The sequence below is a fragment of the Tribolium madens genome, unplaced genomic scaffold (genome assembly GCF_015345945.1).
Source record: "Tribolium madens isolate multiple individuals breed KSU strain unplaced genomic scaffold, Tmad_KSU_1.1 Scaffold_19;HRSCAF=116;Tcas5.2_LG9, whole genome shotgun sequence".
Lineage (NCBI taxonomy): Eukaryota > Metazoa > Arthropoda > Insecta > Coleoptera > Tenebrionidae > Tribolium > Tribolium madens.
The window spans coordinates 16,251,094-16,277,646 of record NW_025400983.1 but is presented as its reverse complement, the minus strand read 5'-3'; the positions used below and the strand labels follow the sequence as shown (position 1 = coordinate 16,277,646).

General features: G+C 31.5%; 1 protein-coding gene across 3 annotated transcripts in view; it reads left to right on the top strand.

Annotated features, from left to right (window-relative positions):
* LOC123012181 (metabotropic glutamate receptor 2) overlaps positions 1-26,553 on the top strand; it is a 390,426-nt gene that overhangs the window by 17,045 nt on the left and 346,828 nt on the right. The window contains exon 1 of one of the 3 annotated variants that reach the window (XM_044410034.1): positions 6,883-7,000. The exons of 1 other annotated variant lie outside the window; for it this stretch is intronic. The gene's annotated coding sequence lies outside the window, so the exon portion shown is untranslated. Of the gene's footprint in view, positions 1-6,882; positions 7,001-26,553 lie in introns of those variants that run through there. One more of the 3 variants, XM_044410050.1, reaches the window with a different exon arrangement.

Genomic DNA, 26,553 nt, shown 5'->3' with positions numbered 1-26,553 from the left:
CAATTTTACTCAAGTGTATGGAAAAAATACACCTAATGGCATTTTATTTCGTTTTATTTTAATAAATATTATTCGTTTTTGAGAAATTAAATTTATAGCGCTTTATATATAAATTACTGTAAATGTTTGCTGAAAATGAATTATTATCTTGATTAATTCATTTGTTGTAATTACATCAAAAAGCTTTGTTCTTGATGACTTTTAACAAAACTAAAATTGACACAGGAACGAGTGTTCAATTAAATTTTTGATTAAAAAATGTAGAAACTTTATTACAAAATAATTTCATGTCTTCATTTATTATTTAAATCATCAGAGTTTGAAATCTGGATTTGCTACCTACGATTAAAATTTCGTCGAGTAAAATATGAGTACATGTTCTAGAATCTTCAATTATTGAGAGTGTTTTTAAATGAATATTTTATGTTACCTAACTCACCCTTTGGCAGATACAGTGACGTTTAAATTGTTTGATTTTGGATCACTGTTAAATCTGAGATTAATAAGGGCCTATTTAAATGATAGTATATTATAACATGAGCGATTATCACAACCATTATTCATGATGATTGTTGCAGTCTCATACCTCCAGGACAATACTTAACTGTTGTGATTTAAAGGTAATAAAAATTCTATTATCAAAAATATACGTAGATTCACCCGATTTTTGCATGTTAGCAAACTTGTGGGGTAGAATTTTTTGTGTGGTGTTTCTAGAGATGCTTATCGCTTTAATAATTATAATTATAAAGGTATTGTCTCTCTAGCAACACAACTGTTTTTGTTGTATTTTTTTTATCAAAACGTCTTCAACCTAACATGCGAAAATCGGGTGATTCAAACCTTTTGAATCTACTTAAAATTTAAAACAGTGGTTCCGGTTAATAATCGATTGCTATTTAAAATTCAATAGATATTTGTTGATTGTTTTGTTGTCACTGACCAAGCAGGGATGGGTAAACCTTAGTTTTTCGATGATTTATTTTTTTATTTTATTTATTTATTTTATTTATTTTTTTTACTACAGTTGCTACATTTGGGACGTCGTAAATGTAACAAAAGTATCAAATTGCTGTCATTGGTCAAACACATGTTAAACAGAACTTACCGATTAAATTGTTAAAACGTATCACGAATAATAATTTGTGCAATAGCAACGGATAGAAATACTTTGGACCGCAGTCGAAAAGCCCACAACTTTTACGAAAAACTACTTTTTGTAAAGTGTCGGTTAGACAATGAGCGCTTATAGGTACAAAGTGCCAATTGTGTGGTGCATTTTCGACGATAATAATAATTATAGAAATATTAATAAAACTACCTCGCAGCAAMGAGTTTCGAAGATGATTTTATCTGATGAGGAAGGAAAGTCTTTCAGCTTTTCAGAGAGAAAGTCAAAAATCAATCTTGCAGAAATTGAAGTAAATAGTCTAAATAATAATGATATGTCTTGAGATTTTTTAATTTTCCTTTAATTTTTTCAGAGTGGCTCGTTTTTAAAAAAAACCACACTGTATATTGTTTTTCAAGTTGATATATTTTTTGTTCATTTTTTTTTTTTAGAAATGAGAGTTTATGTTTACATTTTTTAATAAAGTTGTTTATTTGAATAGAAGTTTTTATTATAACAGGTAGCAAATGGATCGAACAAGCATGTAGCAAATGTATTTGCGACACGTAGCAAATTAAGTAGTAATTGTAATAGTACATTGCTAACCAGCCCTGTGACCAAGTGCCCCAGTTATTAGAACATTAGAAATGCCTGCACGGGTTACTTAACCGTTGCGATAACCTCAATAGAAAAAATGTTAAAATTTAAGTAAAAATTCTGTGTAATTTCATGATTAAACAATGATGATATTTAAGCTCACGAGCCGCAGACGAGTAGCGTAAATCACCTAGTGAATAATAGGGTCGTTGCATCCATCGGAGTTTTTGTGTTTTTTTACTTTTATACGTTAGAGATTCCCTTACAAAGAAGCGATTCATCAATAAAATTAACTTGGAAAAGTTTGAAATACCATAATTTCAATTATTAAGTTCGGGATAGAATTTAAACCCTTGATAAATTTCCACTTTACTACGTAACAATCCCAAAAACATTGACAACTGACAGTGACATGTGGAGTAATATAGCGAATGTTTATTCACAACGTTTAAATGTACTCATTTTTGGCATCATAATTATTATTATATGCACAGAACACAGATATTAAAATAAACAAACACCAAAATATAACCTAAAATAGATCTAAAATCTGCATTACCGATATTCAACAAGCCAATGAGCGCAAAGCTGCTGGATTACTACCTCACAGCAAATAAAACGCGCGCGTTTTGAATTTATTTCATTTTGCGAGTTTTTGATATATTTTTTTTGTACTAAAATTAAGATTTCAAAAAAAGAAGCAATAAAAAGATACAGTAAATTATGAATCCATAATAACAATAATAATATTAATTGTCACCTGAAATGTTGAATAGCTCTCTACAATAGATGTTAAAATTAAAAAGATCGTTCGAACTATTACATGGAACCTGTTTTTGCATTTTCATATTTTCTGATAACAGTTTGCAACAACGTGACGTCACAAAATGCACATATTTTGTACATTTTATCTACTGTGTTGTATTGAATGGCCTAGAATGGTGTTTGATATTTAAAATGGATTCCAAGATAGAAGATTTTAAGTGTCTCGTAAAGTTTGTAGTCATAGGAATGAGACAATGAATAACGATAGACATTTGGTTAAATTTTGTATGGTAATAAACCTAGACTGTATTTATGTAAAACTGGTAAACAAGTCTAAAATTTTGCTTTTCACACCTATAATACATTCTGATTTAATTTGTAAACTGAAGAGGCAGATGACATTTTTGTCAAACTTTATTGAAAGAATCTAATTTATTTTTATAAAAAAGTTGTGAAAAAAGAATTGAGAATGTGTTACGCTCTTTTCTAAATTATAATTTTTAATTATTTTTTTAATTTTTTTTTAGAAATGCGTTCATATTTCTTTAGGTTGTATGATTTACATTTCTTTGAGTTATTTATTTTTCTAATAAAATTTTGATTTATTAAGAAGTAAAACGGCTTGTGCTTACACACGAAGCAAAAAAAATAAAGTTATACTTCTTTGCTTTGTTTTCTCTTCTACTAGCCTGTAGCAAAAAAACGTGGAAAATAATTTTCCAACAAAAGTGCAAAATTTAAACTCTCATAACTTCAATATTTTTATAGATAAATTTTTGTGTGCGCGCGACTTTCCGGACAGCCCGTATATTGTCAGTGACTAGCACTTATTGCCCCAAAATTCGTGAATATGGTCTCTGAACCATATAATTGTTTTTGTATATAAATTTTCTTAATTTATTTACAAATAAAAATAATCTGTTATATTTTAGCGACTTATAATTTTCATCCTAGAAACTTTGCTACCTAATCCATATTATTATGCTATATAATGGTACAGAGTGGTTGTAAATGATTTTCAACTAGCCAGCTTTGGAATTTTTTTGCATGTAACTTTATTTGTGCCGCTCTACTTTTTTTGAAAGCTCTAATTCTCTAATTAGTGTCACTTATTAATTAATAATAAATTGTTGTTAATTAAACTTTTATTGTTTCAACTAATTTCCAATAATAATTGATAATAATGTATACTTTGGAAAAAAACAAGTTTATAATTGAAGTCTATTTTCGAAGTGGACGCTCAGTAAACGGCGATTTTTTAATTTTGAGTTAAAATAAGTAGGTACCCCTATTTTCGTAAAGCGGCATTTTTTATTTTATATGGAAAATTCATAGCTGGCTAGATGAAAATCATTTATAACCACTTTGTATAATTATATATAATATTATATTAAATATTGATATCAAATATCAAATTTTGAAATTTATTACAACTAATTACGATTGTGTTTTCATTTACATTAATTTGTTAAAAGTTATAAAAAAGTGCTGTTATTAAAAAATAATAGTAATAACAAAATTTCTAGAGATTCTCCTCTTTGCATTTTGAAAATTAAAGTTTTTGTATAACCCTTTTAAAATACCTACTTTTGTTAACAAATAATAGAAATCATTTCATTCCTTAGCAAGTCGGGTAGATAACAAACTTGAAAAAGTTTTGTGTGTACTGTTGAGCATAATGTATTCGTCTATAATTTAAAAACGGAAACCATTCGTAATCTGTTTTATTAGGAAAGTTTTCAGCACACGATGCGAAATTCGTATTTATAACATCTAGCGAGCGATGGCTACCCGCTTTATAGTGGCAAGTTTAGAATAACGCCCTTTTTTTGTTCTCATTTATCCACAAACATACTTGTAATAAAAACAAGTAAATCACGGGATGAGTCATATAATAAAGATTTTGACCGATTTTAAACGCAACCCAAAACATAGGACTATTCATAAAAGGAGGTAGGTACTTTCACTTCTTGCCGCAACACATTATACATATTGCAACAAATTCTTGAATACAAATTTTGAATATATCGAGTGTTCAAAAAGGTGTGACATAATTTTAACCACGAATATCTCTCTACAATTGAAAATAGGTAGCACAGTATTTATTAACCCATCTTAAAATATAAAAAAACAATTAGAGCTTTTGAAAAATTGGTATCAAAAAAATATTTTCTGGAAATATTTTCTGAAAGTTATTATAAATTATTAATCATTTTTGTAGCATTCTCCATACATCAATATTATACAAGGTGTCCCACGAGTAATAATGAGCCTGAAAAATTTTTTGAAGCAACCATCATTACATTTCAAAGATAACTTGGATATTCAAATATTTATTTTTAATAAATTAAACATAGTGACTTCAACTTTCATTTATAAAATGTCAAACTTTGGAGAATTTGGTGAGAATTACTAAAATGTTGCCGAAAAGACCAGCAAGATTCTCATTTATGAAGAATGTTTGAAAAACGCTTTGCAGACTGCACGTTTCTATACAAATAGACGGAATTCCAAAAACTGGAAAAAAGTCATTTTAACTGATAAAAATTTGTCAAAAATAAAAATACGATTACTACGTTTAACTAATGAAAACGAAATATTTTAATATTAACGTTATCTATGAAATGTAATGTTAGTTGCTTCAAAAAATATTTCAGGTTCATTATTACTACACTGTCAAATTTAATGAATAACATATCAACAACTATTTTGATTTAAATTTAATAATCAAAATATTTCAAATAAAACAAAAACCTAATTGTCTGTAAGAATGTATTTTGGGTTGCGTCTAAAAATCAGTTCGAGTTTTTATTATACATGAGTCACCCTGTATAGATAATATTTCTGAAACTATTATTATAGTAAGATTTTCTCGAACATACTTTACATACCCAGAAAATGTATAAAGAAGAATTTTTATTTCCATCTTAAAACGAAAATTGTGTAAATTAAGTTGCCCATGAATTGACGGATTTTCAAACTTCTAGTTAAACTAAAAATGCAGCATATTGATTGGTTAAATTGCAAAACTTTGCATAGAAACCTACTAACTAGAGGTTAACCAACGACTGAAAAATCGGCCCTTAATGTACTTAATTGAAAATATTTACACTGTTGTATATTCACATAATAAGAAGAAAATTAGTGTAAGAAATACTAATTAGTGTTAATTAACTACTTATTTTAAAATTATCATATTATATCACAGACACAAGAGTTGATGATTAACACGCAATGATGTTATTTCTATTTGGTCAATTCAAAGTGAACGGCGTTTATATCACGGAATTCGTAAAATAAGATGGGAGGCTAACGCACCTATACTATGATATCAATAACTAAAGAATCTCATAAATTTTAATAATATACCTAGTAAAGTTGGTATGAAGTGTTTTATTAGTTGCATAGGCGTTTTTCTTTTTATTAGGTAAGTATTCGGTTTTCTGAGTTTGTTACTTTAACCAACTAATTTTTCTTTGTGTTATTCTTTATTATTAATTCATTGATTTAATCATTACATTTTATACAGCAGTTCGGGTTTATTCACTGATATGTAATAAAACAGTTTAAAAAGGCGATTATTGGGACCCTAGTTACAAAAACGTTTTCGAAGTCAATAATACAATTTAGCTTTCAATAAAAAAAATGTACTTTTATTTTTGCTTTAGTCATTTCTATTACTGATTACAATAAGGTAGGTAAGTAGGTGGCAAGGCAACAAAAACATTTAACTGTACTGCTGGTTGCATTCTTGAGGACCAAATGGCAGAGCCCATGGAACGTGCAGTTTACATGCGTATAGAAAAATCGTTTTCCTAAGACCCACTAAAAATTTTATGACACATTATAAGGGATTAACCAAACAATTGCTTGAATTTGTAACCATCCATAAATGGCACTTTCCTTTGCAAGTGTTGCTGCACCCACTAGAATAAAACAGGGCCGTATTTAAAACCAAAGTAGTGGTAGAGTTTTACCAAGCTATTATTAAGAAAACATCAGCTTTATTTATTAATAGCTTGTTAATAACCACCTGGCTTTTCTAAAAATTCTTAAAATACTTGACTTTAATAACTATTACATCAAAAACTATTAAAATATTTCAAGTATTTTAGACAAAAAGAAAGTAAGTAATCCGGCCCTGTTAAAAACTGATCTGTTTCCTTGGTTTCCGGGTGGGTTCCACTAATTTATGATTTGTTTACCTTCTGGTTTACTGTTAACAATACCGCATTTAATTTAAAAATAATAAAATTTTTAGTAGGTCTTAGGAAAACGATTTTAATATATGTCTGCCTTCCATCTTATTTTGCGAATTCCGTGGTTTATGCACAAAACTTTGTTTCCTCAGCCATGCGCATTTCTATTAAATTCAAAAAGTAACTAGACTTGACAGTTGACACTTGACCGTTTAATTCGCGACAATTCGCGAAATAAAGTTTAAAATGATTGGAAATGTAAATTGTGCATACCACAAATGGTGTAAAATAGTGTTCCTGAGTTGCTTCACCAAATGTTTGCGTGCGGGTAAGTTTAAAATTTTAAATTAGCAACTTAACCTCGAAATTGAGACTATCGTTTTTTGATCTCTTGGGTTATAAATTGATAATTTTGTTGATGACTGAGTGGGCTTTAGTCTTTAAACAAGAGGCATAGCCCCAAATTGATCACCAACATTTGATTAATAAGAATTGAATTTTGTTCACAAATTTTTTTCATTGTGGATGGAAGATTTAAAATTGTTTGTATTATGTGAGCAACAGAATTTTGATTCAGGAAGGGGTCTTGGAAGTTTTCTCGTATGTTAAAAGTCTGTCCAATGTCAAAAAATGGCTGTTAGGGCGGGGACGAGTACGCGCTCCAATGGAATTTGTATACTTTGGTTTGAAACCTTGTTAAATTTTTGCATACAAAAATGTATTTTTGTGTTTTATGGTCTGTATAATGTGTAAATGCGTAATTGTTTACTTTTGATTGTAATTTTTTTCTAAGAACTAGACCAAAAACATCATTATAACATTTTATACGCAAATTTAAGGGAGAGCGGGGTAATGGCGCCCACCTAAGGGAAATAATTCATATCTTCTAAACAGTAACTAGATTTACGCTGTACTTGGAATCTATTGTTATTAAAGGACTATCTAATACTTGGGTTAAATCGAATGTAGTTTATTTTTAAAGAATAAAAAAATATTAAAAAAGAAAAAGATGTAAGTGAGCGAAATTACCCGCCTGTATGTGGGTAATGCCGCTCGCTTGTCTTAGGCGAAAAGTGATTCAAAAAAGAATTTTATTATAAAGATAATACATTAAGCTACTAATTGCAAAGGTCGCAAATATAGCCTGCAGCTTTGTCAACACCACTGCATTCCCGGTGGGTCCATTTGCCGCATATTGTGCAACGATACCAAACTTCGTTGTTGCTGCCAAATTCTCCACAAAGCATACATTCATCTTTATTTTCACCATCATTTTTTGAGGTTACATAATACTGAGCTGCTTCTAAATCATCCTCACTATCATCATCGCACACATTGTGTTCATCTAGTTCAGGGGTCTCCAAACTACGGCCCACGGGCCAAATCCGGCCCGCCACTGCCATCAATCCGGCCCGCCACTGCCATCAATCCGGCCCGCGACAACTTAAGACTAGTGTCATCAATCTGGCCCACGACAGCCAATGTTTTACTGTTGTTACTATTGCTGTGATCAGTTGAATGGAAGAGAATGAAAACACAGAATGATAATTACTCGGTTTTATTTACTTGCAAGGTATAACTTTACGACAGAAATTATGACGCAGAAAACTCAACTTAAGTATTTTAAGCTTAAKCATATTAATAACTAACAAATAATKAAATTGAAATTAATCCACACATGTCACATWACACAATCAATAGTAATTGAAATGCAATAACAGCCTATGTTTGCTTAGGTGGGCAGAAAAATTAAAATTGTTATGGCCCTTGCAACATGCCGAAAAAAATATTATGGCCCCAAGGCTTCAAAGTTTGGAGACCCCTGATCTAATTGATCCTCCGACGATGAACTTGTTTCAGGCTCGGTGAAGATTTTTCTTACAGTTTTAATTTTTTTTCTTTCTTTTTGCTGGCTGCGATTTTTTTCTTCTCTGCCATTGTCTGTTTCTCGGAAATTTTCTTTTTCTTTTGATCAGCTTTTTCATAAACTGACTTCGCCGGTGTGGAAATTAAAATTTCTGAATGCTGACGTTTCTTTCCTTTCTTACTCTGACGGAGTCCTGATCCCGACGGTTGTGGTATTGGTGATACCAGTTCAATTGATATGTTTGCCTCAGCAGCAATAGGGGTTTTGCTAGTCGATGGTTGCTGATTGTCGATGATGATTTGACTGCTTCCCGATAAGTTTTGATTGAGGTCTTTCTCGTTTGCTGTAAGATTTGGATCATTCTGCTGTTGGGTGAGAAGATTTGCTCCAGCAAATATTTCATCAGGAAAAATATTTGGGTTAACTGGAAATATTCCAGTTGTCTCAAAACCCTTAGTAGCCTTTTCTATTGTTGCTGTACGACCATATGCTTTAGCAAAGAGGGCGGGCAAATCAGATGGAGTAAGTTTTTGGTTTGGATTGGTTTTCATAAACAACTGGCACTCGTAGTTGTAGGCAGTCTTCAAGGGCCCATAGAATGTTACATCGAGGGGTTGCATGCGATGCGAACTATGTGGTGGAATAGAGAGCATTGTTATTCCATTCTGTCGACAGTAATTATAAATTGGTAATGAAATATGGCTTCCGTGGTTATCTAATATTATCAAAGCGGGATTAGTAGGAGAAGCTTTGGTAAATGAAACAAAATATGTTAAATAAAGGAGGAAAATTTATTCTGTCACCCAACCGTTTTTGGAGCAGGCATAAATACTTCCAATTGGTCCACCCCGTTTAAGACTTTCTGCCATACGTTTTCTGGCATAAATAAACAAAGGAGGCACATAAGTCCCAGAGGCACTCATCGCACAACAAACAGTCATCGTTTTTCCTCGTTCCCAACTAGTAACGATTCCAACCTGTTTTTGTCCTTTAGGAGCAATGATAGGTCTAGGTTTATGGACCACTCGTTTTTCCTGTCTCGTCGATGTTGAACATCCCGTCTGGTGAAAAATTTTGTTTATTCATAATTTCAACCAAATTGGAAAAGAAACGGTCTACTTCGATTTTGTTAAAGGCAACTATTCGGTTCAGACTAGTTGGTTCGGGTTTGCGAATACTCAAAGTAGGATTCTTTTGTAAAAATCCTTTCAACCAATCTCTTCCTGCTAAACGATTTGTTCTATTAAATGTATTTTTAACGTAATTTATTTCAGCATATTCAAATGCTACTCGTCTGAGTTCTAAGGTCGTTAGTCCAAAAAATATATTTGCTAGATTCATACAATGTTTTTTAATCTCTTGTTGCTGTTTCTCATTAAATATTGTTTTTCTTCCTAACATTGGACGAAAACATTCCCCAACTTTAAGTCTATCCCTTAGAGAACTATAAGGGACYCCAAATCTGCGTGCAGYCTCTCGAACCCCCAGTGCCCMATTTTGAACACTCTCTACAGCTTCACGCATGGCTTCTATGTTCCATGAAGCCCTATCAGTTGTTCTTTTTCTATTTCGGGGCATCGCAAACTATCAAGCAAAAATAGAAAATGGATTAAATTAATTAAATGAGCGGGATTTCCTCATATTACGCAGATTTTTAAATACAGATTTTTTAACCTAACCTTAAAATTTAGTAAATTGCTATGCATGCCTACTCCTTTCAAAAATAGTGAAAATTTTATAGCAGAGTGAAGCACAAGATACAACAAACTAAACAACATTACTTACSGTTTTTCGGCCCCAAGATTCTTAGTACAAATCGCAACAAACTAGACAGGTTCAAATAACTCACGTTGTAGTATAAATAACACCAAGTAGCTTTCTGCACTGTGTAATTTAGTGCAACGGCTAGATGGCAGTGCATTTTTACTTTGAAAATATTTAATATTTAGCGCCAAATCGGAGTGAGCGCTATTACCCACTGAGCGTGATTACCCCGCCCTCCCCTAATTTTATTTATTTAAAAAAATAAAAATTTACATTTGGGTTAGATAGTTATTTTTAATCTTTACAAACTGAACATTAACATTACAATATCTTTTTATATTTCTTCAATACTTCGAATAAAAAACATAAGGATTAATTTCATTCTCTATTAATTATTTCTCTGTTACTTTTCTGCTTTGAGAAAACCTCTTGAGAATTTTCCATATATCTGTTTAAAGTTGTTTTGGATGGAGCTTTTAAAAACTGACTTCTTCTCGCAAATTCATAACATTTTGGAGAAATGAACTTTCAGGCAATACAATAATGTACTGTAAGTTCAGACCATCTTGGGTTTTTTAGGGAATAATTATAAATTTGATCAAGTAAAAACACAGCTCTTGGTTCTAAGTCCTTTGCATCTGACTCAATTTTCACTACACAATGTTGACCTTTACTGTAATTGTCATTTTTTCCCTGCATTTTCTTTAGTTTTTCAAGTTTTTCGTACAGCTTATTCAACTTTTGAACTTTTAGTTTTTGCTGCCTGTAACTTTTTTTCAAAATTTTGAATTTTATTTAGTGCCTAAGACAAATTTTTCTTCCGAACTTATTGCATTTGAGACATTTTTTAAATCAAAATCATGAGTATCACCTACTTTTAAATCGCTTTGTTGATCGAAATCAAATCGAAATGGACTTATACAGGGTGTCCCAGCGAGTTGAAAAAGTCCATTAGTGGCCTTTAAATGGTAAAATAAAAAAAATTGTACAGGACATTGATAGATACTAATTTAGTGAATTATTTTCAACTATACTGCATGTCTCACAAGTAGGTTACAATACAAACTTGTCTTTTTTCAAATAAAACACCATATGTTTCTTTGCATTTTTGGATGTACCCTTTTAAAACAATGTTTTTACGCTAAACTTTTATAAGTCGATTTCACTTAGTTTTAGAAATAAGACGTTTTATTTATTTATTACACAACAACTACGACAACTAGAACAAATTTTTTCCTACTTTTGCAATGAACACCCTATTTTTTATTTTTGCATCTCATAGACTGATAAATTGTCTACCTAAAAAATAAACTTTTGATGTCTAGAATTGATAAATGAATAGTTATTTATTATACAAGACGATAAAATTGAATTTTATCTTTGGGAGCAACTTATGCTAATATGCTCGAAAAGATAATGAAAATTTTATCGTCGTGTACAATATAAAATTTTATTCATTCCTCACTAATTTTGTAGTCAATTTATAATAGATTTAGTTTAACACAAACAACAACTGTGCATTTTTTGGCTACTGAAACAATAGTAATTATTTTTTTTAATGTTTAACGTTAAATATCTTTTTAGTTATTATGATTATAAACAACTAAAAGTAAATAAATTTAGAAAGACAGCTTAAGAAGTACACAGTATCAATTGTATCATTGTTTCAGACATTACATTATAATTCTTAAAATTCCAGTATCCGAACTTGCTGTGTCCCAAACTGTGGACAAGGAAAAAAAATGAATGTTACTTTACATGAATTTCCACAAAGTAAAAATTAAAAGAACGAATGGATTAAGAGAATATTTGATACCATGTGCAATATACCCCCAAATTCCGTAACTGCGGAAAACACTTTAGTTTGATAATTGAAATCGTTGGCGTTTTTTTCAAAGCACTCTTCGCTTTTTTTAAAATTTTGATCAACATATAAAATTTGATCATATCGTGTCATACATCGTTGTAATCAACAACAGAAAGAAAAATACAGAAATCAATTATGGCGTCCATAAGAAAATTCAAAGTTGAGTGTTGCAACTCTGATATCAAGAGCGCCTTGGAAAATACGATGACAGATTTAGATTCCTTGTAAAAAAGTGCCTTTAGAACGTCYTAGTTAAAAACGTCTAGGTCTTTTAGTTTTCGCTTGAAAAAATACAGGGTGTTTATGGTTTTGGAGTTGAAAATTGACCTAGTAATAGAAGAGTACAGTAACACTGTAACCTAGAAAAATACTCACACATTTGTTATTATTAAGAATGTTATTTAACTACAAAAAAATGGTACACGGTTTGGGGGTCACTGGAATTATTTTCTTGTATTGTTGCAACAAATAAAAAAATCGTATCCGTGACAATTAAAGAGAAAAGTCACTTTATAGTTTTGACAATGTCATCATTTGATTTGCTTTTGCTTTAGTTTTTATCACAATTCGAAGATCTTCTTTCTATTTAATCTCTTCCAGCGAAATGGTTTATAATAGGTTTGATTCGTTTTTTTCATATTTTTTCCAGATTTATGAACATGAATTGCAAAACAATATTAAAATAACAAATTGGTTGTCGTGATTATGATTTACGGTCAAACACAAGTAATGATACTAATGGCCATTGTTGCAGCCGAAGCAGCAGTTCTCAAACAAATAATATAAAATGGATTATTTTCTTTCACAACGTGAATTTTTGTTTTATATAGCGTAATAATTTTCTTCTACCATAAATGTCATCTCATTAAAATATCAACCTCATGACCGTAAACACCCTGTATAAACGAAAATTACAAATTTCCGTTTTTTTTTGTAATAATTCAAAAATTAAAAAAGTCACATTAATTTTTTTTTGTAGATTATTGTTCAGCATAAAAATACACAACATTGCCCTAATTTAACCGACCTCGTATCTCTTATAATAACACAGATCCCCATGGTGGAGCTCGAAAAACGAACAGCCTGTATATTTGTATGACAAGACATGAGAAAAAAAATTATTCAAAATAAATTATATGTTTTTGATGGACATTAACCACGTTTGGGCTTCGATAGATAAGGCATGAATCTCAGCAAAGCCTCCTTGAAAAAGGCATAGATGACATTCTTCAATAAGTTGTTTCACAGTTTTTTTAGTTACTGCACATTTACAAGACGGAGAATCTACGGTATTTCATTTGAAAAGTACTGTTGAATCACAACGGCCATGTCCAGTTTAAATTCTATTCAATTTTGTTTAAAGGAGTCTTGGTTGATCCATTTCTGACACAATTTTGTTGGAGTAAACAATTTTGATTTGACCATCATTCCCGCCATTTATCAGCAATGCAAAAATTTTCAAGAGTAGTTACTTTTTTCGAAAAAGGTTTCCGGAATTTTAGCATATTTTCTAAGTCTAACCATGTAGCGAAATTTTGTTGATTTAGATATTTTAATCAAAGCATCTTTAAGAAATGCTCTCTTCTTAGTCGAGGTAACTATTCTGTATCACAATGAGAGGTTGTAACACAAGTGTTTTATACTCTGGCCAGTGAGCCATATAGCGACGTTGCAATTTATTAAGGCGCACCTGTGTTAAAGATATCCCACTTGTTTGACAGGTTTTCCGGGCAAACCCTTTCTTTTGTGACTTATTTATAATAAATATAACACCCTTGTACATACCATAATAACAGATTATAACGGGTGTTTATTTATAAATTTGGCGTCATAGTTGGTGGTGCTGTCACCGTGTGTTGTGAACGGACCACCATTTCTAATACGTCTGGCGAGGTGTCAAATGTCAGATTAATAACTTTCAATACGATGGTTTGTTCACTCACCATCGAACTTTCATGGATAGCTTTGATGCCAAATTTAATAAAAAAACACCCGTTACATATTCTGTATTTTTTTATGCAATGTTAAAATATAGTAGTTATTTACATTCGTGTGCGGTAACTTACATTTTACAGTGCGAAATGAATTTGAAGCACGACGCGCAGCGGAGTGCTTTAATAATTGAGCACTGTAAAATGGTTAACGCACAAGATTTGTATTAAGCTTTTTGGCCGACGTTTAAACAAAAATCCACAAAATTCAGAATTAATACAAATAAATACGTTTGACATTAAATATCACGGTGGCTATGCACTCTAATGTCAAACAATTAAAAAAGACGCAAAAACGTCTCAGACACAAAGTTTTGTTATCGTTGTCTTGTTGATGAATTTATGCTTCAAAATGCGATAATAGCCCCATGTGTACCCCACCAGAAATCAGAAGTGCTGCAGAAAATGTTACAACCGAGCTATTGCCCGAAAAATCGCGAGCAAGGTATGAAGCCCAGTACAATGTGTTTATAATTATAAAGTGGTGTGAAGAAAAAAGAGTTCTAAGATTGAAAGGTTGTGTGTAGAGCGTTTTATTAAAAATGTTATCATCTTACAAACAGTTTTTTTTATAATTGTCTATGAAGATAATTTTGGCCGTGCGGTAAAACTGTCACTTTACACACGTCCGTGCGTAAAATACCCAGGCGACTGTAAATACAGTCTTTCAATAGGTGTCAATTGTACGTTAATTTGACATTTACATGTCAGGAGGCCAAAAAAGTTATTACAGAATAGTCCACCGTAATGAGCTATAAATTGGTTCTGCTTCAATATTCCTGTTTAGTTTCTATCAAAAACAAGACAATGTCAGAGGAGAATCAATTTCATTGTCTGCAATTCAATTGCTAATCGTTTCTTTTTTTCAGTAGCATGTTTTTTCGTCCTTAACAATGCATATTTTATAATCTGAAATCCATTATCTTTGACATGCGAGTGAATTCTGCATCAGACTTTATTAAACTATCAACAACTGCTGAAGTTAACAAACAGTATTTACTTCATCAGTATATGAGCTAAAAGAAAAGTGTATAAAGAAAATAATAATAAAGGTACAATTTTCAAAATTTGCTACAACGTGTAAGTATGAGTTTTTAGCACAATAATATTTATTTGTGGAGAGTAGTACGTTACTGGGATAGAACGTGATTGTAAAACTTATCTAAGAGCACCTTTACATAATATTTAATTGGAATTAAATTTAAATTTGCTATTACTTTGACAATGCAAATTAAATGACAACTTAAGTCGAATTAGTTTAATATTGAATTTAAATKTAATTTGCTTATTGTTAAACGGCTGYAATTGTTCTTTAGTAAGTATTCTTATTCGTCACTTATTAGGTTTGGGTTAAATTAAGTAATAGGCATATGTTTGTAAAAATAAATTACTTAGTTTTTGTAATTTTAGACAACATGAACTTAGTGATGTAATGTATTAACAGCGTTACATTATACGTAATTACAACATTACATGTTACATTACAATAGTGTGTACCCACTTGGTTTTAAATGTTGCTGTGAAAGTATGATAACCGAAAATATGTGATAATTTGCGCCAAGCGCTTGTTGTAAATGTGTGAATATTCAGAGTAAGAATTAACCACTTAGATTAGGTATGTTACCAGTTGAGCAGTTTTAAATTTAACAAACTAACCAATTTATTTTCCGGAGCAATTGATTATTATTTGATTTTATCGAAAACCTAATAATTAACTGATAAGGCTACTAATTTACGGACAATTACACAATTTTTGTAAATTACATTCTCTTCCATAACACAGTCTCCGCTGATTTATTCATAAAGAATTATTACTGTGCTCGAAATCGCTTGAATTCACTCTTAATCGTTGTAGTTTTCGAAATTTGTAGCTATTTTATTGAGTTTCTGACAGATTCATTGCTGTATTAGATGTAGAGTAGACGACAAAAGTAGTTAAAGTGGGAAATCAACAACGGATGATTTTTAATTTTGTATACTTTATTTATTTATCTACAATCAACTATTATCAAGGTATAACTGTGCTGATTTCGAAAGAATTATGACGTCTATAAAAATCGCGTGTGTAATAGGTACTTTATAAAGTGTTTTTGAATAAAACAGAGATTTTGTTCAATAAATTTATTAACATTAGTATTAACACTCACATTCACACCAAGTTAGATGACACGAATGCAACAAACATTTTAGCCACAATAAACTTCTACGTATTGTTGAGTTTCCACACGACAACCTGCATGACATTAATATGTCAAATTATTTTTTAATTAAATTTGGATCATTTTGGGATTTATTGTGGATGAAAGCTTGTATTGCATTTGTTAGGTTAAAAGAAGAAAAAAGTTTCTAAAGACTTTCATAAATGATTCCTAAGGGAGCTAGAACACCCTGAAAATCGGGGGCAAAAAACGTATTTTTTCAATTGTCTCAGTAACCGGTAGACATAAATTTACAAAAGTTTATATCTGAAATAATTCTTTGGTGTCGAATCTTTTTTATTGGAGGCACTAGAGTCAATTTTTTTTAGCAGATTCGAACTTATTGACTAATTTTCTTCAAAAAATACTTTTTTTGTGTTATTTTTGTACAACGCACTGTTTTCAAGAAAAACGGGATTTTTGTAAATCGTGCAATCGTAATTCCAAAAAGCAACCCACGCAAAGAGTTTTTTATTTATCCACCCCCAAAATCTTTCAACGTTTTTTTAGAAAATTCTGTATAAAGGGGTACAGATTTTTTAAAATTTATAGTGGCGTGTTTTTTGTCCTTAGCTGTTTCGCTCGTGGCTTAAAATTTTATTGGTGAATGATGTGGTCAAATCCTGTTTCATTTTTATTTAGCAAAGTGTATGCAAAATAATGTTTGGGTCACTTCGAGATGCTTCGGGTTGCTTCAGGTAACTTCGGGTTACTTCGGGTAACAGTTTGAATGGGGCTTTCGGGGGCAGCAATTCTATTCTCAAAACGGGATCACATTTTTTTCAACTCTTCAAATTTTTATTAATTATTATTTTTTGAAGGCAAATGATTAAGTAAAAGAAACGCTTCAGATTTCAGTTAATTATGGTATTTTTGTGGTAAATGCATTTTGTAACTAAAATATGAAAGTATAAATTATCGTGATTAACTTAAAGTAGATGTTGTTTTTTTAATTAATTTCTCAAAAATTCAGTGTCTATTAAAGAAACAAAAAAAATATATTTTTTGATCATGATTAATATAATGTTTATTTCTCAGCTGAATATAACATGAGTTAAGATCGTCTTCGTTACTTAGTTAAAAGTTTCCATGGCAAAAAATGGTTTGAGCTTTTTTGTGACGAGATATAGCTTTTCAAACTTTAGACTTTGGGTTAAGCTTTCGGCCGTTCAGATCATGTATTCTTGAATTTAGTTAGTGGAAACTGCAGATCTTGCAACTCTGAACAGATACCTATTAAAAAGATCACCAATTTTTGTCTTTTGGTGTATAAAACATTTAACAAACTAGCAAATTCATTACTAAAATAAATCTTATATTATCGGAAGCAAAAGAACTAAGATGTCTACATGATAAAATGGAAATTGACAGTTCAGTTTTTCTCAGTTTTGCTTAGGTGAAAGTCTTTTATCACCTTGGACAGTTGGTCCGATACATTTGGATCAGCCTGTATATCGTAAACTAGCATTTTTCCCGCGATCTTGTCCGCGTAGATTTTTGATATAAAATGGGAAATAATCCGTTTATAAATCAATTCCATAGGCTTCTTCTGTAGAGCTGGATACCGATGCTTTGTATAAGATGCAGCTATAATTTCGTTTTTCGCATGGGTGGTGTGACTTCGTCCACGTAGATTTCCGATATAAACTTGTATTAATTTCGAAGAATAATGGCGAAGTAAGTCTGTTTATCTTTGATCCGCCAACTTAAACCAACGCGGGAACATGGTGCCCATTTTTAGGAACATAACGAAAATACGTTACAAATCTTTACACCTTATTTCACCCTGTTAAAAATTGTTGATGTTGTTGTTTGGCTTTCGGCACTATACTGCCAGACAGCCACAGAACAATTCGGAAAGGAAGAAGGAAAAACAGGGGCACACGCTTCACGTCTAAGAGTCCTTTTAGGCGCTTTTTATTATTACCTACAAGACCAGACCACGGCTGGGATTGAGACAAAACAATAGGAATCATAGCTGAATATTTGTTTCGTTTAGAAATTGGAAAAGTAATCTGTATATTTTTAAGCCGTCCAAAGGCAAAAGTGCCAAAATTTCCAATTTTGTTTACATCTTCGATTAAATGTTTACACCTTATATCACCTCGTTAGAATTCCAAACAAACTTTCATCTCTTTTGGAGGTGGAATCCAAAATCTTGAAACACATATTTTTAGCAAATACCAATTTTTATGGGAAATCACTTAACAATATCGATTATTTATACAAAATTTCATTCCCTATATCACCCGTTTAGGGATGGAATTACCAAAAATCTTGAAACACGTGTTTCTTAATTTTTAACCGAGAGTCCAAATACCAATTTTTATGGATAAAATTTCAAAATTGGCGAATTTTTATACCAACTTTTATTCCTCATTTAAACTTTTTGGGGGTTGTGTTCTTAAATATTCTGAAAAAAGTGTTTCTTTATTTTTAACCGTAAACCCAAATACCAAATTTTATGGATCTACTCGTAACTTTAAAAAATACGGATTTTTAAACAAATTTCACTTCTGTTTAACTCTATTGGGGGTGGAATTTCTAAGAATACTGAAACACTTGTTACTTTACTTTAACCGAAAGCTCAAATACCAATTTTCATAAATATAACTTCAAAATTGACGAATTTTTATAACTTTCATCCCCAGTTTGACCTCTTTGGGGGTGGAATTTCCGAAAATCTTGAAAAACGTGTTTTTTTGCCCCAAAAATTAATTTCAGAGAAAAAAATGTACGGACTTTTAAACAAATTTTTACCCCTGTTTTTACCCCCTTAGAGCTATAGTCTCCAAAAATCCTGTAACACGTATTTCTTTATTTTTAACCTATAGCCTAAATACCAATTTTTATGGATGTAAGTGATATAACTTTAAACCTTCGAACTCAACACCCCATTTAACCCCCTTTGATTTTCCAAAAATCCTTTTTTAGTGGATGCCTACGTTATTAAGGGTATCTACTGTGACAATTTCAAGTTTCCATCCCACGCGCTTTAGGCTGTGCGTTGATAGGTCGGTCAGTCACTCAGGACATAATATAATAAATTAGAACTTCAACTTAATTTTTTTTTGTGTTGTCTTTCCGAGGATGAAATCCATATTGCACATATCAACGAAAGGAGTTACAGTCATTGATTGATTCGCTCTAAAGTATTGAGATGGTTCTGCAATGTCTTGCGAACAGTCAACAAAAATTAACGCAAGCAGTGCAAAAATCAATTATCATTCCAAACTAGTGTTGAAATCTTCTTAAAGATTAAATTTAGTTTATTTATATGAAATGTTTGCAGATCATTTGCTACTCGATTTGCTATATACTTAAGAAACAAAGTTATGCGATAATTGTTGTGGAGTGTGTAGATTGGTCGGTTAACTTTTTGACCACTTTCTATTTTTCTGTCATAAATATAATTATTGATCAACAATTTCAGAATCGTGAGCCACTGTAATCTGAAGTTTAATTGAAGGTCTTTAACCGCTTTAATGTCTACTCTCTTTTATCTTTTCAGCCCTCAAAAGCTGCAAATTTTTATTCACTAGTTACTTATTATTGAAAAAGTCGTTTTTTATCTAATTAGGTAGAGTGAACAGTCGTCATGTAAGGTCTACAAAGCAAATTTAAGGAAGTGGAAGCTTCTTGTGGTTGCTGATCCATTAACTTCTTTTTCCGACTTCAGAAGTAAATGATCATAAAAAAAGGTTAATGAGTGGGTAAAAGGCGAACAGTTTTATTTTATAGAAAAAGCTAAAATGATAAAATGAGCTGTCATTAAAATTATGGCAGTTTTTGATGTTCAAATTCGTTTTGTATTTGTGTTAGTGTCAAACAAAACACATCGTAATATGAGTTATAATAAATGTTCTGAAAACAAGATTTTATTTGGTGCCTCTTGTCCTTCAGCAATAATACGTTTGAATGATTGAATATTAATAAATAATTGTATGAAATATTTGATCTATTTATTTTATTCTACTGTTTTATTTTTTTGTTACGCATATTTTTTATTTCATTTGTGGTAGGTAGCAAGGTTGGTAGATTTAGGCAATTAGGAGGTTGCCTCGTTGAATCAAAATGTCAAAAGTGGGGTTTTGTTTATTTGGTAAAGGATAATTCAAGGAATCTCTCAAATACACATAGGACCTCTTACTTAGATATCTTAATGTAAAGGCTTTGTTGATATCTTCTGACGCCCATGTAATTTTTTTAGGACCTTTCAATTTACGAATATGAGCAGGTGTCAACAAATTTGATAAAATATTATTACATTTACAGCTAACTGATGATTTTTGCCTATTTAAGGTTTATAGTATGTTAGCTCTTTTTCTTAGCAGTCGTATTTGTTGCTCTTTTTCAGAAAGTTCTTTTTTTAATTGTTCAGCGGTGTTTTGGAGATTCGTTATCATATTATTATTGTTTTGTTGGTAAGAAAATACTGTGTCTACCGTCATGGGCTCTTCTTGCTTTTGACGGGCAAATAAAGAATTAGTACTGACAGTAGTTGCTTGGGTTTTCTTCCTCTTATGAATAGTTTTTGGAACAGCTCCTTACCTGAGTTTACGTCCCTTTGGTGTATAGTTTAATAAATTAGCTTTTAAGTCTCTTTCGTAATCTTGTTTGTCAAAATGCAATGATCAGATTCTCCACGTTCTTCCATTAAAAGGGCGTTCACGGCCACAAAATTTTATCCATTGTTCATATAAAGCTTTACTTTTGGGAAAGATATGAAACTTATCCTAATTGGTTTTCCCTTTTCATACGTATTGCCACAATCAGCTACTGCACAAGTCAAAGGAATTGTAAAGTTGCAGTTTGTTGACAGATGATGTATTTTGAAGTTTCACTTTTGCGCGTCAAATCACGTCACGGGGGTAAAAATTTCAAAGTATGGGTTTAAATGCTAACGATGCAACCTCCTAAACGACTTGATCAATTCTACCAACTTTGGTAGGTAGTTGTTTTCTAAATATGTACTCGTATGTGTTTGTTAATTTTTTACAAAAGTCGAAAGGACTAGGCACACTTTATATGGGAATTTAAGGAATACTCAAATGGGATAATTTTTATATCAATCGACGCGTCTCAAAAAGTTGAACAAATCATATCATTGCGCCAAACGTGTAACTTAATTAGGAGCACCGGAAATTGCAATTAAAGTCAAGATATGTGTTATAAAAAAAAGCATTGTGACGGCTTTTTGGTCTCTACAAAGAGCTTGTAAATATTAATTTTAAATAAATATTAATATTAATTTGGCCTTTGGGCGTTAATATACAGGTTTGTCAACGTTAGGATTACAAAAATACCGCCAATCTTTTTTTCAAATTGTTAAGTTACGTATAATATTTTGCTAAATTAGTATTCAATTGCTTTTGTAGCAGTTTTTTTTACTTCTGGGGAAGTGCACCTCTTCATTGCCACAATTTTCAGATTAGATCAACACATTATTTCAATATACTTTTTTGACACTTCTGAAATGTAAAAAATCAAACGCAATTTGGATGGCTTACACATTTGAACCTTAACTTCATTAAAATTTTATTGTATTTAATTTTTTTACTAAAAATAATGTGATTTTGAATAAAATAGCATTCTAACCGTGGTAATGGCATTACCCCTTGTGCTTTATCCGTATACATAAGCACTTGGGGTAATGCCCTATCTACCACCACGTTTGTAATGTACTATTATTGTAATTTTGACAGATGAGGGAGGTAAAAAATTTACCAATCGAAATCGAAAGTCATTGGCCACTTTTTTTCTGAAATTTTGTGGATAAACTTTCTGTTAGGCTCATAGGAAGACAAATTATACCTACAGAGAAATGTAAAAATTTTCACTGGATTGTAGTTCAACTGATTTTCTGTAACGCACTGTACAAAAACAGTAAATTTATACAGCGTATGGAGGATTAAATATAGTTATGATGGCAAATCCAAAATGCAAAGCACGATTTAGGGATATAGATGCTATAAAATTTATTAATTACTCTTGAGCTAAAGCACGGGTAATTATCGATTATAAACAGAAACAACTTAACGTGCCGCATATGATTATATTCCTAGGCACGTATGTATTTAATATTAGTAATATCAGTTGATAAGGATTGACAGTTTAGTGGTAAATGAAGGGCTGAAGCCCGTAGCAACAAAAAGACTTAAAAAAGTAGTTTTACGACAGAGTAAGTTATACAGGTGTTTCAGCCAGTTAGACAAGTCTGTTGATTTTTAAATTTTGATTTTTTGGAAAAATTATACAGGAAATTGATTATATTAGATACTAATCTAGGACATTGCTTGAACCGATAGTAAAATTTCACCAGAGATCACTTATTTAGGATTCCTCCAGTAGTTATTAAGTTTGGCTAATGAAATAATAATAAGTAAATGTTTTTGGAAAGTAATTTACTAATTTCTTAGATGCAAAAACAATAAATAGGGTGTTCCATTTAATTTTTATAAGTTTTTTAGCTTTTAACAAAGATCTTCATTGTTTTATTTATACAAATGAAACACTAAAAAATTGTTATAGTCTTCCATACCCACCAAGTTATTCGTGGGTATCCACCAAGTTCGTGGGAAAGAATCTAGAAGGTGATGGTTTCATCATAAAAAGAAAAAGTTTGTAAAAAAAACGGCTAAATATGAAGGTACTTTGACAAAAAGCAAAAGCTACCTGTATGTTGGAATCTTATCTCCTGAAACTACCAAAAAGGAACATATTAGAGACTATTTAAGATCCATACATCTTTCATAAGAATTTACTGTTGAACAATTTTTTAAACGTGATACCCCCAAAAGTATTGCCTTCAAGCTTGGGGTTAGACTTGTTAAGACATTATATTATCCTCAGCTCTTGCCTGAAAGTGTTGTTGTCAAGATGTTTTTTTCCCAAAAAAGAAGGTCACCAGCGAGTCCAACTTCTCTGTGTACTATTAAAACGTATGAAGTTGCTCGAAGCTGAAAAAAATTAACTGTTTAGCAAAAGCGAAAAATTTCGATGTTATCGCCTTAACAGACACCTGGCTGTCGCCTGATTTATCAAATAGTGAAATCTTAGAGGAGTTACCTATATATTATTTTTAGAAATGATAGATCTAATTTTAACAGTGATAAAAACTTTGCTGGAGGTGGGCTCCTGGCAATCAAAAACAAGTTTAGGTGTATCCAACTGTTAAGTGCTTCCCTCGAAGTTGAAAAATTATGGGGGAAGGTGACCTAATTCTAGGATGTGTTTATGTTCCACCGTAATCAAATTTGTCAAAGTACCCTAGTCATATGCAATAATCGCTCAATTGACTCTGTGATTCTAGCCCTGACTGTGATATTTTAGTCTTAGGAGATTTTAACCTTTCAAATGTGATATGGAAATGCTCTGATGATTTTTCTGGCTTTACACCTCAGAAAATATCTGCAGAGTGTGAACTTTGTATATGTGATGAATACTTTAGTCAGTGTTTCAGTCAATTTCGCTTATTTGAGTTGGACAAGATGTTGGATCTGGGAGTCGTACTATCAACTACAAGTCATTGCGCTTCTCTCGTTTTGTTGGTAGACGAAGTCAATGGCTAGTAGTTTTGTTTTTATGGAAGGAAGTTGAATTCTTTCACTGTGTCAGAAGCCAATTGTACTCGTATTTTGAGCACGCTGACGGGAGCAAAATATTTTTCTACGAGGGAAATTTGATAAATCAGTGACTTTGAATTGAAAGAAACATTTTTTTCAATACAGCTTAATCTCCTTTAAGCTCTATACACTAAGCCCACCGTTTTTCTAACTTGTTTATCCTTTCAAAAAAATAACTTTTCTCAAAGTCTGCAAAATAGGTATTAGTTTTGGCAATGATTTCTTCAGTTGTGTAGAATTTTTTCCCGTTAAGCCATTTTTTCACGTTTCCAAAAAGAAAAAAATTTTCTCGAGTAACTTAGAATAATAAAGCCCTGTTATTGTTTTTTCTTTTGCCAAATAGTCTATAAATATTATGCCATGTGAATCCCAGAAGATGGTCGCCATGTATTTTCCGGCTGAGGGAACTGTGTTGGCTTTCTTTGGTGCACGTTCATCAGGAAAAACCCACTGTTTAGACTGTTCTTTGGTTTCACGTTGATAGTAATGTACCCATGTTGCATCAACGGTTACATATCGTCTCAAAAACTCACTTGGATTATGCTGAAACATGTCTAAACAGTGCTTTGAAATGGTCACACGATTCCGTTTTTGTTCGACTGTCAGCAGTCGCGGCACCCATCTTGCTGCTAACTTTCTCATACCTAAATGTTGATGCAAAATATTAAATACGCGTTCAGTTGAGATATCTGTTTTCATAGCTATCTTGCGTATCTTAATTCGACGATCTTCCAATCATGGATTTTGTTGATCATTTCTTCGGTTGTGATCTCATTTGGGCGTCCGCGACGCGCAGCATCATTGGTACTGGTACGACCACAACGAAATTCAGTAAACCACTTGTGGACCATACCATGTGAAGGAGCAGACTTCCCGTAATATTTTCTTAACTTTTCTCCAGTTTCTTTAATAGTTTTACCACRCAAGAAATACTGTTTTATTAGTACCCGAAATTCACTTTTCTCYATGGCACAAACGACACCCGACATACTCTTGTTTAAGACGACGCCACGCACTTTCTGTTTGACAGATCTCATTGAAATTTGGTGTGCTTGTTCCAAAATCATCGCCAACTTTAGCAAAAAATAGAATTTGCGATTCGAAAGCTCGTTCTTTGAAAAGTCACTGAATTATCCTCGTAGTCTTGATTTGCAGCGTTTTTGCAAATTTTATAGACCAATTCTTCGGGTTAAATAACGCTTATCAATCTTCAATGTGCTTCTTGAATTAGGTGCTAGTGCTAACTTTGTGTTCGTCTACCTACTTAGTGTAATGTGATTTATAGCAACACCTATTTTTCTTGTATTATTATTCAGGGTGAGTTTTAATAATATGTATGTATGAACATAGGGAATGAAAAATGTAATGTAATGTCCGTATTGGTGGTCTAAATTATTATCTACAATTTTAGAGCCTAATAGTGTTTTTAACACGTTATATTTCGGTAACTAAGAAAATTTTACTCCAATTTATTTTTATTACTAGTTATTAGTTATTATTTGGCACTTATCATTTCCTAAGATTATTTACGTTGGGCGCCAAAGTTTGTAATACTTTTTTTTATATAACCTCTATTGTTTAACTTTCTTTATAGCCGTCGTCGGCTACCTACCCCAAAAAAAACCTCCTTCTCTTCTTGACCTTCCAAAATAAAATAATCAAATACCAATCTCATCTTAGGAAAATGCACGAAGCGGTGAGGGTATTGTTCTAAAGGTCTAATAATTGAATCAATTTATATGCGCTCGAAGTCGGTGCTTGTCGAAATTTAACACGGTCCTAAATAATTAATCTTACATAAAGGATATTTGTCGGAATAATGACAACATACTTGTACTTTGCTAATAACTAGTTTGTGACAAGTTTATAATATGAGTAGACAGTAATAATAAATTTAGTGTCGACTTTTTAAAGAAGTTAATACATATACTCCATATAAAACCTATCTTACATTTACTTAAATAGTATATTATGTAACTAGTGTTATAAACGACACTTTAGACATGAGTTTTGACGAGCGAAGCTCAGCGGAGCAAGTGTTTAATAAAACGAATGTCTAGAGAATTTTATACACGTGTTACATATTATACTGTATTTACGATCACCACAAGCAAATTTACTTACGAGTAAATTAAAAACAAGAAAAAAAAACAATAAATAAAGATTTGTACTTAATTTTAATTTAATTTGGTATTAGAGTTTACCTTTGAAAATAGGTATTCTTTATCAGGAGCAGACGATAAGAATTCTTTAATTTGTTGCGGTGTCAAAGTTTTCGACTTTTTAGGTTTATAACCATCAGATTTAACCTTCAGGAACGCACACAATTTGTGATATTTGCTTATGCCAACATTGTTTTTTAGGTTACGCGTCTAAATGATAACTAAATGAAAACTGACAGAAAGCAACTCGGTGAAGTTAACAATAACATTTTTCTTGCTGGCAAAATTAAATTACAGTCGTCCAAAAATTTGCTGCTTGCGTAGCGTTGTGACGTCCTCAATTTTTGTTTTGTATAGCCAAATTCACAGTCGAAAAATTATTATCTTAATAAATTATTATTAGGTTT